Source organism: Hippopotamus amphibius, chromosome 5 (assembly GCF_030028045.1).
Source record: "Hippopotamus amphibius kiboko isolate mHipAmp2 chromosome 5, mHipAmp2.hap2, whole genome shotgun sequence".
In the NCBI taxonomy this organism is placed as follows: Eukaryota; Metazoa; Chordata; class Mammalia; order Artiodactyla; family Hippopotamidae; genus Hippopotamus; species Hippopotamus amphibius.
In genome coordinates, this window is record NC_080190.1 from 54,051,466 (window position 1) to 54,067,019 (window position 15,554).

A 15,554-nucleotide genomic window follows, 5' to 3' on the forward strand; every position below is an offset into this window, starting at 1 on the left:
TATTAAATCTCATTTTACCATCAAAATGTAACTGCATGTGGGGTCTCCATATGGTAAGCAGAAGCCACTTATTATGGGGCACTCTATCCAGCAACGAGGTCAAAAACACTCCACACGAACGGAATAGTGAAGGTTAGGTTTCTCCTATATCCCCAAAGAATCATCATGTTTCTTAGCCTCAAGGGCTCTAAAATCCTACGAGTGGCAGGCAGCTAAGCAGTCAAGGAAGCTGAAAGTGGAAGCTGATTTGCTCTCCCTCTGAAAACTGGCAACTTCCTCATTTTCCCCCAAAGCACCACGGAATAATGAAAAATATGCAAGCATGATGTCAGGAGATGTGGGATACAAGTGACTCTAAGTAACTTCAGGTAAGTTTCTTACTCTTTGGGGCTTTTAGTTGTTTAATGGGTAAAATTTTAAAAGTTGAAACAAATAATCTATTAATTCTTTCAACATTCTACTAAGAGACCTCCTTAATCAATATATGCCCAACTCTGAAAACCTCCCACTCTGATTGTAAAACAAGACTTAGGAAACTGGGGGCAAGGACACAGATGGTCAAAAGACCTGGACTGTACCCCAGCTCCGTCCCTTTCTACCTGCATGACCTTGGGCAAATTTGTTTGCCTTAAAGTCCTAAATTAAAGACGTAGCTATATTTACTGGCCATACTGTTTTTATTTTTGTGTCATAAAACATATTGGTTTTTTTCTGTCATAAGTGGGGTTTCATTCCTAACCAGCAACAACAATTTTGACTTTATTCTTGGAAATTTTAAAGTACCTTGTGCAGTCACTTCTAAGTTTTCTAACATGGAAAGAGGTAGTTAACATACTTTGCCTATAAGCCATATTCAAGATTAGAAGCATTCCTCAAAAATTCATTCAGTAAACAGTTTGTGAGCACCTGTGCCCTACAACAGTATGTGTTAGAGTTGCCAAAGTCTTTTCCCTTAAGAAGCCCAAAAGTCTGGTGGACACAGACATATTAATAATTCATTAACTACTAACCGACAAGTACTAACTGCAGAATGTACAACGTACTAATGGATCAGTGGAGACAAGTGGAATGAGATGTCTGGACAAGACTCAGAGGTGATAGTTTGGTAGGGTCCTGAAAGGCAAGTTGTTTACTAGATAGAGAAGAATTCTCAATAGAGGCAACAGTGTAAAAACCACAAAGGAAGATGACATCTTCAGAGAACTCGAAGTAGTCTTTCTACAGAGAGGGCAGGCAAAATGGTAGAAGATGAAATTAGAAACAGAGATAAGTACCAGAAATTGTGAAGAACTCTGACTTTTATCAAATACAGATTATGAAGAGTCACTGATGGACTTTTAAACATGAAATCGAAGTCCCCCTTCTTCCCCAAGCTTGAGTCAAGACAACAAACAGAAAATGCAGGTCTGGATGTGGAAAGGAAGAATAAATTGTTTCATTGCATTCAGGATGGCTTCTAGCAGTTTCTTACTATGGCATATGAATACAACACTGAAGTAAAACAGTATGAATTACAGCTAGAGGGTTCCAGAAAGTGTGTGTTTATCTAAAGATTACTTGACATCAGTGTTGTTGACAACACTAAAGAAAACAAGCAAATAAGAAAATACTAAAGATACTAAGTAATAAATTAAGAGAGGCAAACAGTAATAACGTCTAAAACTGACTTCAGGCAAAACATCAGAAATGTTTAAATCCTTATAATACATATATCGATTACAGATGACATGTTTTTTGTGACTATCTTTTGCAGAAGGCAAGATTCCTTAAATCTTAAAGAACAGGTGCCACAACCAAACTCTCTTTAGTCTAAAGGATGATGCTTAAGGAAGAAAAAAAAAAAAAAGCTGGCAAAATTAATATGTTCCATTAATATACTAATGCTCAGGGAAAAAAGAACAAAAGGAATGCCTTTCAAAAGGTTATTTTGAAAAGCCTTAGCTCCATTTATCTCACCAACGTGAGTGAAACATAGACATTCTAGTCTGGGACTACCAAGAGTCCCTGCATCAGTAATTTCCACACTGTTCAGGCCTAGTCTAGGAACAGCAAGCCTAACTGGCTGGGTAGCCTACAAAGATGAATTTGCAATTTGAAACTCAAACTCAAGTTTAGCTGTCAAATGCTCCCTCAAAAGAGTCATTCTCCCTTTGCCTGACAAAAAAAAGTAGGTGTATTAAAATATATATACATGTATAAAAACAGCAGGTGTCTAAAAAGGAGAGGGAAGAAGCATCGGAACCTATGGCAATGGTGTGGTCCACCAAAGTTTTCTCTCAGCATGTGTTTCAGGGTGTGTCTTTGTTTGGGTCCAGTAATTTAAAAAAAAGAAAAGAGAAAAAAAAAAACACACAGTCATTCGGGGCACCCCGGTACTTTCCCCTATTAACCCTCACAAGCATCCTGGCTCTGAAATCACTGGGTATCTCGGCCTCGCCCTGATTTCTCCTGAGAGAAGGGCCGCAGCCGCAACGGCCCAAGGCCCCCGATGCGCCTGTCACAGCCCCGGGGCGAGGGGCGTCCGACCTCCCCGCTCCCCGCTCCACGCCTGCCCGGCCTCAGGCGGCTCGCGGGGGCTCCAAAGGGTCACTCCGGAGGGCAGGAGACAGGAGGACGCCACGGCCCCACCGCCGGCGCCTGACCCGGGCCCCGGGCCCCGGACCGCGCCCCCTGCCCAGGGCTGCCGCGAGCGCTCGCCCCGCCCCGACTCCGGCCCCGGCTCCCGCCCGGACCCCGGTTCTCACCTTGCGGAGGTCGCGCTGCCTCCTCCGCCGCGGCCCGGCTCAGGGTCGCCCAGCGACCTACAGGCCCAAGGACAGCAGCCGAGGCGAGGGGCCGTCCATCACATCCCCACCCGCCCCGCCACCCGACCCGCAACAGCCAGCATCAGTCCCCGGCCTGAGGGAGCGCCGGACTCCGGAGCCACCGCGCCCCCTCCCTCGGCCGGCGTCCGCCTGGACTCCGCCCTCCGGGGCCCCGCGCACCGCGCGCGCGCAGCCCCGCCCCACCGAAGCCGTGCGCAGGCGCGAGCCTCACGAGGCTAGGCCCCGCCTTTGGGCCCTCCCCAGCCGCCGGGCTCTGGCCTCGGCCCACCTCTGGCACCGCCCCGTTCCCTCACCAGCCTTTCCCAGGCCACGCCCCCAGTGGGGGACACGCCCCCTGCCACTGACCTTGTCTCTGCCCCCTGACTCTGCCCAATTAATATCTTATGGAAAAACCCATAAGGCCTTTTTGGCCAGCCAAACATGCTGGAAACGCAAATTGACACTGCAAAGAGATATCACCTCGCACCAGTAAGAATGGCCATTGTCACAAAGTCTAAAAATAAGAAATGCTGGAGAGGATGAGGAGAAAAGTGAACCCTGCAACTCTGATGGTGAGAATGTGAATTGCTCATGGCCACTCTGGAGAACAGTATGGCGTTTCCTAAAAAGTCTAAACAATCGAGCTACAGAGGATACAGCATGTCCACTCCTAGGCGGACATCTGGGGAGAACCATAAATCCACGAGACACAGGCACCCCAATGTTTAGTGCAGCTCTGTTTACAAGAGCCTAGACCTGGAATCAACCTAAATGTCATTGGAAGGAAAAAATGGATAAAGAAGATATGCTACATATGTACAATGGAATATTAGCTGTAAGAGGAATGAAATCAGGCCAGTTGCAGCAACTCGAATGGCCCTAGAGTTGGACTGCCTGATCCCCACTAGCTAGGTCCCAAATCTCCAGGTGCAGGGGAACCAACCTACAGCTCAAACATGCCTGGGACACCCAAAGGATAGTGGACCCTCTGGGCGGGAAGACATTGGAAAATCACCTAATTTCCACATCTCCCCCCTCCAGCCTCTTTCCTTAGCGTCTCCCCACAGGCGGAAGACACCACCCTCAAAAGCCGGTTTTGCATAGCTTGGAATTTCTCTGAGGGGATGAACAGGAAGCAGGGGAAGGAATGAGACACAAGCCCTAGTGTGTCTGGACAGGAAGAGGCCACTCTCACTTCCAACAAGCAGACGACTTACCCCAAGGCTCAGGTTGCCCCAGTAACCAGTGGGGCTTGAAGCAATGCTGCCGCCTTGTGGCTGGTTCCCAAAATAGCAAGTTGGAAACTGGTGTTCAGGCATTGGCAATGCCCAAGGCCTGCAGTGTTGTCAATGACAACACTGGGCCCAACCTGTGATGCCAGCCTCGTGGCTGGCCCACCTATAGCCGGCCTCATGGACCAATATTTGCCTCTTGACTCCGGTCAAACCTGTCAACTAAACCTCCTGACCTCGAAAAGTCAGGGTTGTCTGAGCTTTGGGACTTACATGGGATCCTCTCCCACGTTTCAGTAAAGTGGACACTTCTAACATTTCGTGTTTGCAAGTCCACCCCTGTTCTCTGCCCTCCTGTGCTTGCTCTGGGTAATGCCAGAACCCATACACTCTGCCAGGTCTTGCTGAGATTGAGGGGAAGGAAGAGGCACACTGGAGTGCTGAGAAAGGAAACAACTTCATGACATGATCAGTCCGGGTCTCTTTTGCCAGGAACCAGGTCCTCCTTCACTCTGGGACTTCCATCACCCATAGGCCTTCTCTTCCCCTCCTTTCTTCGCTGATGGCTGGGCCTGTTGAGTGCCCTTGCCCCTGGAGGCCTCCCGGGTCTAGCTGGATGTAAAAGCCCTGGAGGTGCCCCTAACTAGCAATAGACCAGTGTTACCTGAAATCCTTGTGGGCCACATTTATCAACAGCTCCACTGCAGTAAATAACTTTGAGGATTTCTTGAGAGATACCCATTTTTTCCATGCCTCCAAATCAGTGATACTCCAAGGGGAAAGGGAGAGGAAATTACCAGACTGGTATGAGGGGGCATGCCTGATTTGTGAAACCATACTTCTCTTAATAATATACTTTTACATTTGGAAAATAAAGTGTCATTTTTAATATCCGCCCCTAAAGTTAAAGATTGAATTTCTTGGATGATAAGATGTATGTTTAAAATGTTGAGAAAGCCTAGATCTAAACACTCTATAATTTATCTTTGGATTAAGTCAGGTCATTAGGCAAACAGCAGACTGAACACTTGAACACACGCCTCAAGAACATCCCTCGAGAGATGCAGTTACTAACATGAGCTTTGGGGTTTATGCCATCAGCTAAATTGAAAGATGGTACAAGAAATGTCTCCTCACAGCTTGTATATGGGAATTGGGGAAGATGCTACATACTTGATAGTCTGCACGTGGGGATCTGGGAAAGGCACATCTCTCAGTTCCAAAAACCAGAAAGAGCTATGCTTCTCCAAACTGCTAGCTTGTTATCTTGTGAGTCCCTAAAACCTGAGGTGATCATGTTTTCTCTTTTATTTGGCAGCTCTTAAATTCTGTCACCTTTCCCTTCCTCCTCTACAAAGGTTACTGGGTGCTTGCTGTGTATGAATATTTCCCAGCGTCATCTAATTTTCCTTACTGCTGTTTAGTCTTTATCCCAACTTCCTCATTTACTTCATTATCATGTTGCATTAATTCTATCAGACACGTCAAGCTACATACAGAAACACTTTTAATATTAAATATAAATATATTGTATGTACCTATTATATATATTCTTAGGAGTCTGACCTCTGAGAGTCTGAAGTCTGCTTATGACTGAGGTTTAAGGTGAGAGGGCAGATCAAAATGAGCAGTGGTTCACAAATTTTAGCATGCATTAGAATCACCTCGGGAGCTTAGCAAACTGTAAACTGGGTACCACCCCCAGACTGTCTGATTCAGAAGGCCTGGGTGGTGTCCAAGAATTTATAGTTCTCATAAATTCCTGGGAGGAATAATGCCCAGGGACCACACCTTTAGAACCATTGCGCTAAACTACCTCTTCAACAATCTATGCTACAATCATCCTAATTAGGGAGGTGATGACTGTCTCTCAGGAACCCATGAATGTCTGATGAGAGACAAAGCTTTAAGTGTCATGTGTTATCATGTGGCTGAATATCACAACGGTGGCAGCCTTCAACACAGGCCAGGCAGCAGAGAACAGCTGAGAAGGCCAGCCCCACAAGCAGAGGATGTAGAACAGAAGATAAAGAGTCAGGGGCAGATGTATAAAATGTTGTGATGGGAATGTTGGTGGTTTGACAAACCTTCCTTGTGTTTTTTGAGATGAGCCCAGTGGTGTCAGGGCACAGAAACAGGGAATTGGATGATATTTCCAATCACAGTCTGGATAGCACGGAATGTCTGGGGGATGAGGGGTCTGACTTAGAGACATCTGTATGGGAATGAGTCTAGAGAAGAGTCAGAAAGCATATCTATACATTTTTACTATGCATGTTTATTAGATTAAAAAAGTGTCTGCAATAGAATCATAGTAGGCAAAACAAGGAAAAGACTTTTCTCACAATTCTCAAACACACTTAATACAATCATAATAATATTTCAGTGTATTTTCTTAGTTTTATAGACATCTTAACATGTTTTACTAGCTTGGAGTTAATATTCCTAAGGACTTTATTTATTTATTTATTTATTGCTTAAATAATACACATTTAATATCTTTGAAAAGATGCTCAGCATCTCTAATCATCAGTGAAATGCACATCAAAATCACGAGTTATTGTCTCATACTTCTTAGATGGCCATTATCAAAAAGACAAGAAGTAAAAAATGCTGGCAAGGATGTGGAGAAAAGAGAACACTTGTGCAGTATTAGTGGGGATGTAAATTGGTACAATCAGTATAGAAAACACTACACAGGTTCTGTAAAAAATTAAAAATAGAACTACCATATGACCCACCTATCTGACTTCTGGGTATATATTTGAAGGAAATTAAAGCTATCTTGAAGTTTAGCTGCACTTCAATGTTAATCACAGCATAATTCACAATAGCCAAGACATGGATGAATAGATAAAGAAATTCTTAAGTCATAATGGTCTGTGCTTTCCTTTTATTGGAATAAAAATCTTTGGAATTTATAAGTTTCAAAGTTGAAATGTATTTGAAGTTGAAATGTATTGGAATAAAACCCTAGCAATTTTCGTCAGACTTGGAAATTAATAGTATGTGTGCTTCCTGAAAAGAAATATTTTGAAATAGTTTAAGTAACAATGAAATTATCTGAGCTTTAAAGATTATGTAGAATTTCTTTGTGAAACCATTTGACTTCGTGATTCGTTGTGTATTGGTTTCTGTGCAATAACTCTTTAGCCTTTTCATTTCTCTTATAGTAATTAGTTTGTTTAGACTTTCTGTCTCTATTAGGATCAATTTTAGCTACTTCTGTTTGCCTAAAAACATACCCATTTCTTCTAAGTTTTCACATTTATTTGCATAGAATTGCACAAAATACTTTCTTCTTAAGAATTGTTTTCTCTCAAAAAGAAAGTACCCAGGGAAGAAAAAAAAAAAGTTTTCTCTCTTGATGCTATTTCCCCCTTATTTTTGTGATTTCTTTCTTTTTAAAACATAAGTTAGCTAATGGTTTACCCCCTTTTATGTGATTTTCCTCTTACCTTTGTGATTTCTCCCTTTTTAAAGCTTAAGTTAGCTAATTGTGTATTTTGTTGTTTTTCAAATAACCAGCTTTTGAATTGATTAGTTCTACTCTTTTCTGTTTTCTAAATCATTATTTATAATTTTATCTTTATTAGTTTCTTTCTCCATTCTTTTAGTTTACTTTCTTACTAGCTTTCCATTTTGGATGTTAAATTCATTTATATTGATGTTTTTATTTCTATTGCATCAGGTATTTAAAGCTATAAGTTTTCCTGCAATAACCTTAGTGGTATCACAGAGATTCTATGTCATGTTTTCATTATTATTATTTTCAAGAAATTTTGCAGTTTTATTTTTTTAATTTTCCTTTTAATCCAATAGTCATTTAATAGTTTTTTAAATTACCGTGATAAAGGAAATTTTAGATTTTTAAGAAATTCTGTCATTAATTTCTAAAAGTTTATTGCAGTATGATCAGAGAATGTTATTTGTATATTTCTATTCTTTGGGATTTCTTGAGATTTTCTTGGTGACCTAATATTGGATAATTTTCATGAATTTTCTATGTGCACTTCAAAAAAAGATATATTTTCTTTCTATAGGTACAGAATTCAATATAGTTTTATAGGATTCCTTAGTTCTCCCTTCCTGCTTAAGAATGACCAGAAAACCAAAATTGCAGGACACCAGAAGACAACCTCTAACACAGAAGACGGAGACCCAAACAAATAGACCTGAAAGGAACCAGAAACTCTGCAGGAAGAGGAAAACTAACCCCCACTCACTTGCCTTACAAAAAAAAAAAAAAAGTATAAATAATATACTTAAGGAAATAAGAAATATCCTTGCATCCATGAAACAAGAATAGATGTCATAAAAAAGAAATGTTCTGAAAACATGAAAGAGCCCTTAGAAATGAAAAAGATGCAGCAGCAATGAAAAAACTCAATAGAAGGGATGGAAAATAGAATTGAGTACCTCGTTCAGAAACTGACACAAACAGAAAAAGAGATTGAGAACAGGAGATTAAATAATTTAATGAGATCTCCTGAAGGTGTGCCAAATTCCTGGGCTGCAAAGAGGAAGCCCCTCCCTGGCAGATGATTCACTGGGGAACATGGGTTTCATAGGCTCTCCCAGGAGGCTGGGCAGGCAGCATCTTAGCACCCAGACAGGGCAAGTGCCCACTCCCACAGTTTCCTCTCCTCACTCTGCAGTCTGCCCTGGCTAGTTGCCTCTGATGCAGGACAGCCTTTCTCTAGTCTGACATCCTCCCAGCCACCCCAAGAGAACTTCCTACAGTCCTCTGCTCCCATTTGTGTTAGACCTGACTCTTTCCAGACTGTATACCAAGATGGGACCATGCAAGTATGAGCCAGGTACTGGACCCCAGGACCTTTCAAAGAACTTCTTCTTGTACTCTGCTCCCAGGCATTTCTTAGGGAACCAGCTCCAAATCCATCTAGTACCTCTCCTACAAACCCTCATTTTCTTCTTTTCTGTCATAATATGGCTTAAATTCCTTTCAGGCAAAGCGTCTCAAAAAGGAGCTCTACTAAATGAAGGCGGGCCCACCAATCCTTAGAAACACAATGGCCACTCTACTCCTTGGGGGTGAGAGGAAATGCCTTCATTCTTTCTGGATGAGTCACTGTTCCTGAGGATGGACAGCCGGCTACTTGCTAAAGCAGCAAAGACACCACCAATACAGGTTAAATTTTCATACCCTGGAATAAAATTATAATTCCATGTGACTCTTTAAACAAACGCAGTAGATATGCATGTACTGACACGGAGAACTGCCAGGAAATGTTATATAATATTTCAGTAAAAAACCAAGTTTCCCTGTGCTGGTGGAGTGTGTTGCTCTGGAGCCTAGCTGTCTGGCTCTGAATCCTGGCTCTGCCACAGGCCACTGATGCCTTTTGAGGCTTTAGAGGTTACTTTCACTGTCCCTCGGTGTTCATATCTGTAAATGGAGATTAAATGAGATTGTTATAAGAATAAGATGAATTAATATATGTAAGCCCTTAGAATAATGCCTGGCACAGAGAAAGTGCTAAACAATCAGATATTATTGCAACACACTTCAATTTATGTAAAAATTAAAGTTGTAATGGGGATGTAAATTTATTTACAGTATTATTCAGATATGCAGATATATTAGTTTGCTAGGGCTGCCATAACAAAGTACCAAAGACTGTGGCTTAACCAACAGAAATTTTTTTTCTCATCTCCTGGAGGCTGGAAGTCCAAGATCAGGGTGTCGGCAGTGTTGGTTTCTTCTGAGGCCTCTCTACTTGGGCTATAGATGGCCGTCTTCTCCGTGTGTCCCTCTGTGTCTATGCCCTAATCTCTTTTTCTTACAAGAATACCAACATGTTGAATTAGGGCCCACACTAACAACTTCATTTTACCTTAATTATCACTTTAAAGACTCTATCTCCAAATATACTCAGTACTAGGGGTTAGGACCTCAGCATATGAATTTTAGGGGGACAAAATTTAGCCCATAGCAGCAGAGAAATTTAAATTCCTTTATTTGACTGTAACTGATCTGACTTTTCCCCTGATTCCTTATCTGCTGGTTTTTGGAAAAAAAAATATATCAATATGCTTAAAACTTGGACGTTGCTGATCTTTTAAACAATACCTTTTAAGAAGTCTTTATTTATTTCTTGGTTAAAAGTCCCAGTATCTCCCATCCAAGTACTAACCAGGCCTGACCCTGCTTAGCTTCCGAGATCAGACGAGATCGGGCGCGTTCAGGGTGGTATGGCCGTAGACAAAAGTCCCAGTATCTCAATGGCCACATCTGTTCCCTGCTTCTCTCTCTAAGGTGTCTGAATTTATGGGGGATGGGAAGACCCTGCGGTAGGCTGGAGAAAGGAATGAAGAAAGGGCAAAAGGCATGCTATGGCAGTCTCCTAAGGAAGGTTCCCGAAAGTGACCACAGGACACTTCCCCTTCTATTTCCTCAGCCAAACTTTAGATCGTGGCCACACCTAGTTGCAGGGAGGCTGACAAATGTGTTCTTTCCTCTCTACAGTTCTGTGCCCAGATATAAAAATCTACGCCTATCAAGAAAAGGAGAATGTGTATTAGAGACAGTTTCTGTCATAGGTGACTTCAGTGCAGTGTCTGATTCCTTCTCCCTTCAATTTCCTCCTTTGCATTATTCTGAGCACCAGGGCACTAAGCCAGGGAAGCCAAGAGACTCTGCTTGACACACCTGATCTGTGAACATGTCTGAAGGAAGGAAGAGAAACCAAAAGCAAGTAGGAAATTGAGAAAGTTTTTTATCCCTCCAGTGAAATTACTCTCCAGTGAATATATTATACAAGAAATGGCCAACAGATTTTAGAGCTTTTACGAGGGGAGATTGGAGAATTTAAACAAAACAAAACAAAACAAAACAAAACAAAACAAAAAAACAACTAGACTGAGAACGGGGACCTTCCCGTACGGTTATATTCCTGGTGCCTAGAATACAACCTGTGACGTAGTGAGTATTCAAAAATACTTGTTGGATTAGGGGAGAAAGGCTGACTTTTTAGGAAGTGATCATGCGATAACCTGCGTGGTCAAGGAGTAAGGACATTGAGATGTCCTGCAGCCTGGGGCCCTGAGAAGGGTGTTGACTGCTCCTCGTGGAGAGGGACCCCTTGTTTATCTTACAGGAGAAACACTCAGATAAAGCAGAAAGGGTTGCTGGTTGGATATTGCTGAGCCTTGCCCTCCCCATATAAATGCCATTTGCCCGCTGTGGCTGGGGAGGTTTTGCGACTGGGCTCCTTGCCAGGCGTCAGCACGTCATTGCTGAAGGTCCACAGCCTCCCTTCCAGAAAGAGCCATTTCCCTTTTCAGCTCAGCTGTTCTGTGGGAGAAATAAAGTGCTGTGGCTAGAACCGACTCGTTCCTCTCCACCGCTGGCAGGAAAGACTGGCAGAGCGGCGGGGATGGTGCCAGTCCCTGAGGGTGGGGTGGACTGCATGGGGTACTGGAAGCTGCAGTGTGGGGAGCAGAGGGCAGCTTTGGAGGTTCCCAGAATGACCCAAGACATTTTTCCAAAAGTAAGATGAAAGAAATGTAATGACATCAACAACAAGGTGCATTCTCCGTGTGCTGGAATGGAGCTTCCTTTAAGTGAGGATGACAAGGGGAAAAAGCCAGGTGCAGAGTGTACGTATAATGTGCTACAATTTGTATGGGGAAACAGAAATAGGTGTATATGCACAAATATGTGTAATTTCAAAGGCCATCTTTTAGAATATACTCAAGAAAATTCTAACAGTGGTTGCTTTCACAAAAGGGGGATTCTGTTACTAAAGGATGTGGAATAAATAGATACTGTATACTCTTGTATAGCTTTTCAATGGTGTACCACATGCAGAAAATACCTATGTAATACAAGAAATAAATACTACTACTACTACTAATAATAATAATTTAAAACCACAACCAAAATGGAAAGTACCAGAATCATTGGTTGGAGTAAGAAGGCTTGAGGGAGGAAATAACAGACAGGATTAGGAGCCAAGGATGTGAAATGCAAAAAAGCCTGGTGGCAGGACCACAGGGTGATGTGAGCTAGAAGGAGGGCTTTGGGTGAGTGAACATCAGAGGCAGGGAACCATTCTCCAGCACTGCGTGTTCTTCGGTGGGGGGGAGGGTTAGGAACAGACTCAAGTATATTTTGTCTGTTGATTTAAACAAAAACACACAACATAAGAGTTGTGAGTTTATGGACTTCCCTGGTTGGTGCAGTGGTTAAGAATCCACCTGCCAATGCAGGTGACACGGGTTCAAGCCCTGGGCTGGGAAGATTCCACATGCCGAGGAGCAAATAAGCCCTCGCGCCACAACTACTGAGCCTGCACGCTAGAGCCTGAAAGCCACAACTACTGAGCGCATGTGCTGCAACCACTGAAGGCCATGCGCCTAGAGCCTGTGCTCCGCAACAAGAGAAACCACCACAATGAGAAGCCCTTGTACCACAATGAAGAGTAGCCCCTGCTCGTGGCAACTAGAGAAAGCCCGAGCAGCAATGAAGACCAACACAGCCAAATAAAATAAATAAAATAATAAAACAAAACAAAACAAAATAAAATAAAATAAAATAAAATAAAATAAAATAAAATAAAAAAGAGTTGTGAATTTGTTTTACTCAGGGTCTTCCTGAGAATTCTAGCCCCGGAGACAGCCACTCAGTTAGCTCTGAGGTAGGAGAGGAGCCAGTTTGTATACGAATTTTTTTTGCCTAGGAAGTACATATAGTCAAGCAACATCATGGTAAAAGATTACTGCTCATCACAAAGAACAGACATCTCAAGTTAATGATTTTAGTGGGTTTTTTTTTAGTGTATGTCAGAAGATGCAAGAATCTGGGGTCATCGAAATTCTTCCTGAGATAGATATCTAACTCTCTAGGAATATAGGGACCCATTTATTCAAAGCACAGAGTACCTCATCCTGTTTTTCATCCTGAATTCATCTCAGGGTGTACTGTGGGCAGGGAACTGCAGTGGGTTTCAATTTAACCCTTGTATAACCGGGTGATGAGTGACGTTCTTTGTTCTTTGTCCACACATTACACAATAAAACCCCACCATAATCCACTTAGAAAGGTCTAAAAATTTCAACTTTGTAAAAGACACAGGTTTACGTTACTGCAGGTTTAAGGAAATGAAGAGTTGAGGGTCAAGTCTTTGTAGCTGGGATTTCCCCAAATCCATCCAAGTCCTGGCTGCTCCAACCTAAATATTCACAGGAGTGCATCTGAGTTCTGTGGCTTATTCCATCCAGGACATGAGCAATAGTCCCAGGATCTCTTAGCCAGTTGTTTTCCTATTGACCTGGGGCCAATGGGTCAGGAGAATCCCCGGAAGTTGGAGGCCTTGTTCCATCGCTCATTCTCACATCTCCTAACATCCATCCCCTTCCTCTGAGGAAGATGAGAATTTTAGCTGGCCCGACTTGAGAAGGAGGAAGAGGGCTCAGAGGAGGGGAAGAACAAAGCACTGATCTCAGTAAATTTAGATCTGTTATGTCTCAATTCACATTATCTTTGAGCAGGATTTTAATGTCTATAGAAATTAAAGACAGTGAGAATGCTACTTGCTGAACTAATAGGATACAGCCAAACCATTTAAAGAGATAAACTTCTGGCCTCCGATGTTCTATTACATAAGAAGAAAAAGGCAAGGGGAGGTGATGATACAAAGGGATGATGTAACTGAGGGTGACAGAGAAGGTGTCCACATGTGACACGATCCCTTTTATGTAACATCACCTGTTTACAGTACGTGACTGTGAAATATATCGATATTTTTGAAGTTCAAGATGATGAACACTAACAAACTAAGCTTTCTGTTCAAGATGTTAGAAAAAAATAAGAAAAAATCTAAAATGGAAGAATATCATAACGGTAACAATATTATTGAATGTGAAAATAGGAAAAAAAGAAGAATTAATAAATCAAACCAAATAAGCATAAACAAATAGACAAATTTCTGGCAAATGTAATAAAGAAGAAATGATAACACAATTACTGAATGTATCAGAGACAGTCTTTTGAAAACATTAAGCGATGTATTTTTTAACATTCTCTAAATCATGTTCCCCAGAAGCCAGTCTGCCATCATGGCCCCAGGGGAGGTGGCCAAATGTCCACCACTGGAAGAAGCAGGCATTAACAGCAGGGAAATAAAAGAAAGCCTTTTTGGTTCTGGGAAGAAAGGAGAGGAGAGAGAGAAATACAAATGATGTCAGATGCCAGTGTCCTTGTGTTTACCCCTCCCCACATTTGGCCCTAGTGTTAAAATGGGGGAACTGCCTCTTCAGATCTAAAGCCTAAAGCTTGTGTTTGTCTTCCCATCTGGTACTTTGGAACCACGTGTCTCGGAGGCTGTTCCCCCCTCGTTTTAGGAGAGAGGTGGCAGCATGGGATGCTTGTCCAAGAGAGAGCTAGAGGAAGCACTTCCTCAGCCCCTACCCCTGTTTCTCCCGCGGAATACAAGGAACCCAGAAATTCTCTTAAGTTCGCAGTAACATGTGGGGTAGGCAGCTGAGTTGAGAACCAGTTGAGCCAGCCATAGGACCACCTCGATGAGAGCAAAGTGACCCCAAAGCAGAGGCTGTGGTGGAGATGCGGACCAGGGCTGTGCAAAGAATGGTCTTTGGACCTGCCTTACCTGGGAGCTTGTTAGAAATGCAAACTCTCAGCCCTATCTCAGACCTATAGTCAGACCTATATCTCAGATTCTGGATGTGCTGCCCAGCAATCTGTTTTGACAAGCTCTGAAGGTGATTGCTCTGTGGGCTGAAGGTTGAAACGCACCAGTGAAGACAGACTGGCCAGGAGACTGATGGAGAAAGTGCCTAGATTCAGAGGGTTTGCAGGAGTCAGGGGTCAAAGGCTCATTTGGCAGAGAGGGGTCCCTGGAGACTTCATGCTAGACCCCATGACCAGAGTACACAGCTCCAAGGTCGGCCCCAGGACCTGCCCCCTCATTCCTACACACACTGTGCTCCCATCAACCCAGATACCAAGTTCAGAAGAAGGAGACTAAATATTGATGGACAATTTATCTCTAATAAGAGACATAACCAGAAGAGATTAGCGAAGCTTTTTAAATGGCAGGTCTAAATTTTGATCATTACCCAATCTGTTAGAGAACGCCTCTTGATAATTACAGAGAAAGTTTAAAGCTGTACTCTTTTGCACCAGAGGAGACTGTGCATAACTTTTTTACCCCACTGCATACACACAATTTGAATAATAAAATACTGTGTGTAATTGGCAATGGGTGCTAATAAAGGATGACACAAACATGCGAAGGAATAGTAGGCAGCCACCAAAAATTACGTTGTTGCCTTTTTTCCTGACAAGTGTTCATGGTCATTCTTAACTGGTAGAAAGAAAATTATAAAACAGCATCACAGGATTCATTTTGTAGTGTCTGTGTGTGTGTGTGTGTGTGTGTACACAAATATAGGAAAAAACCTTGAAATATATACATCAAATATATTGTGGTTGCCTTTGAGGGGTAATACTACAAGCAGCTTTTCTTTTCTT

The 15,554-nt window shown here is 42.6% G+C and overlaps 1 protein-coding gene across 3 annotated transcripts in view; it reads right to left on the bottom strand.

Annotated features, from left to right (window-relative positions):
- CCSER2 (coiled-coil serine rich protein 2) overlaps positions 1 to 2,974 on the bottom strand; it is a 155,258-nt gene extending 152,284 nt beyond the window's left edge. For all 3 annotated transcript variants that reach the window (XM_057735102.1, XM_057735103.1, XM_057735104.1), the window contains exon 1: positions 2,745 to 2,974. The gene's annotated coding sequence lies outside the window, so the exon portion shown is untranslated. The remainder of the gene's footprint in view (positions 1 to 2,744) is intronic.
- Between the last annotated feature and the right edge of the window lie 12,580 nt (positions 2,975 to 15,554).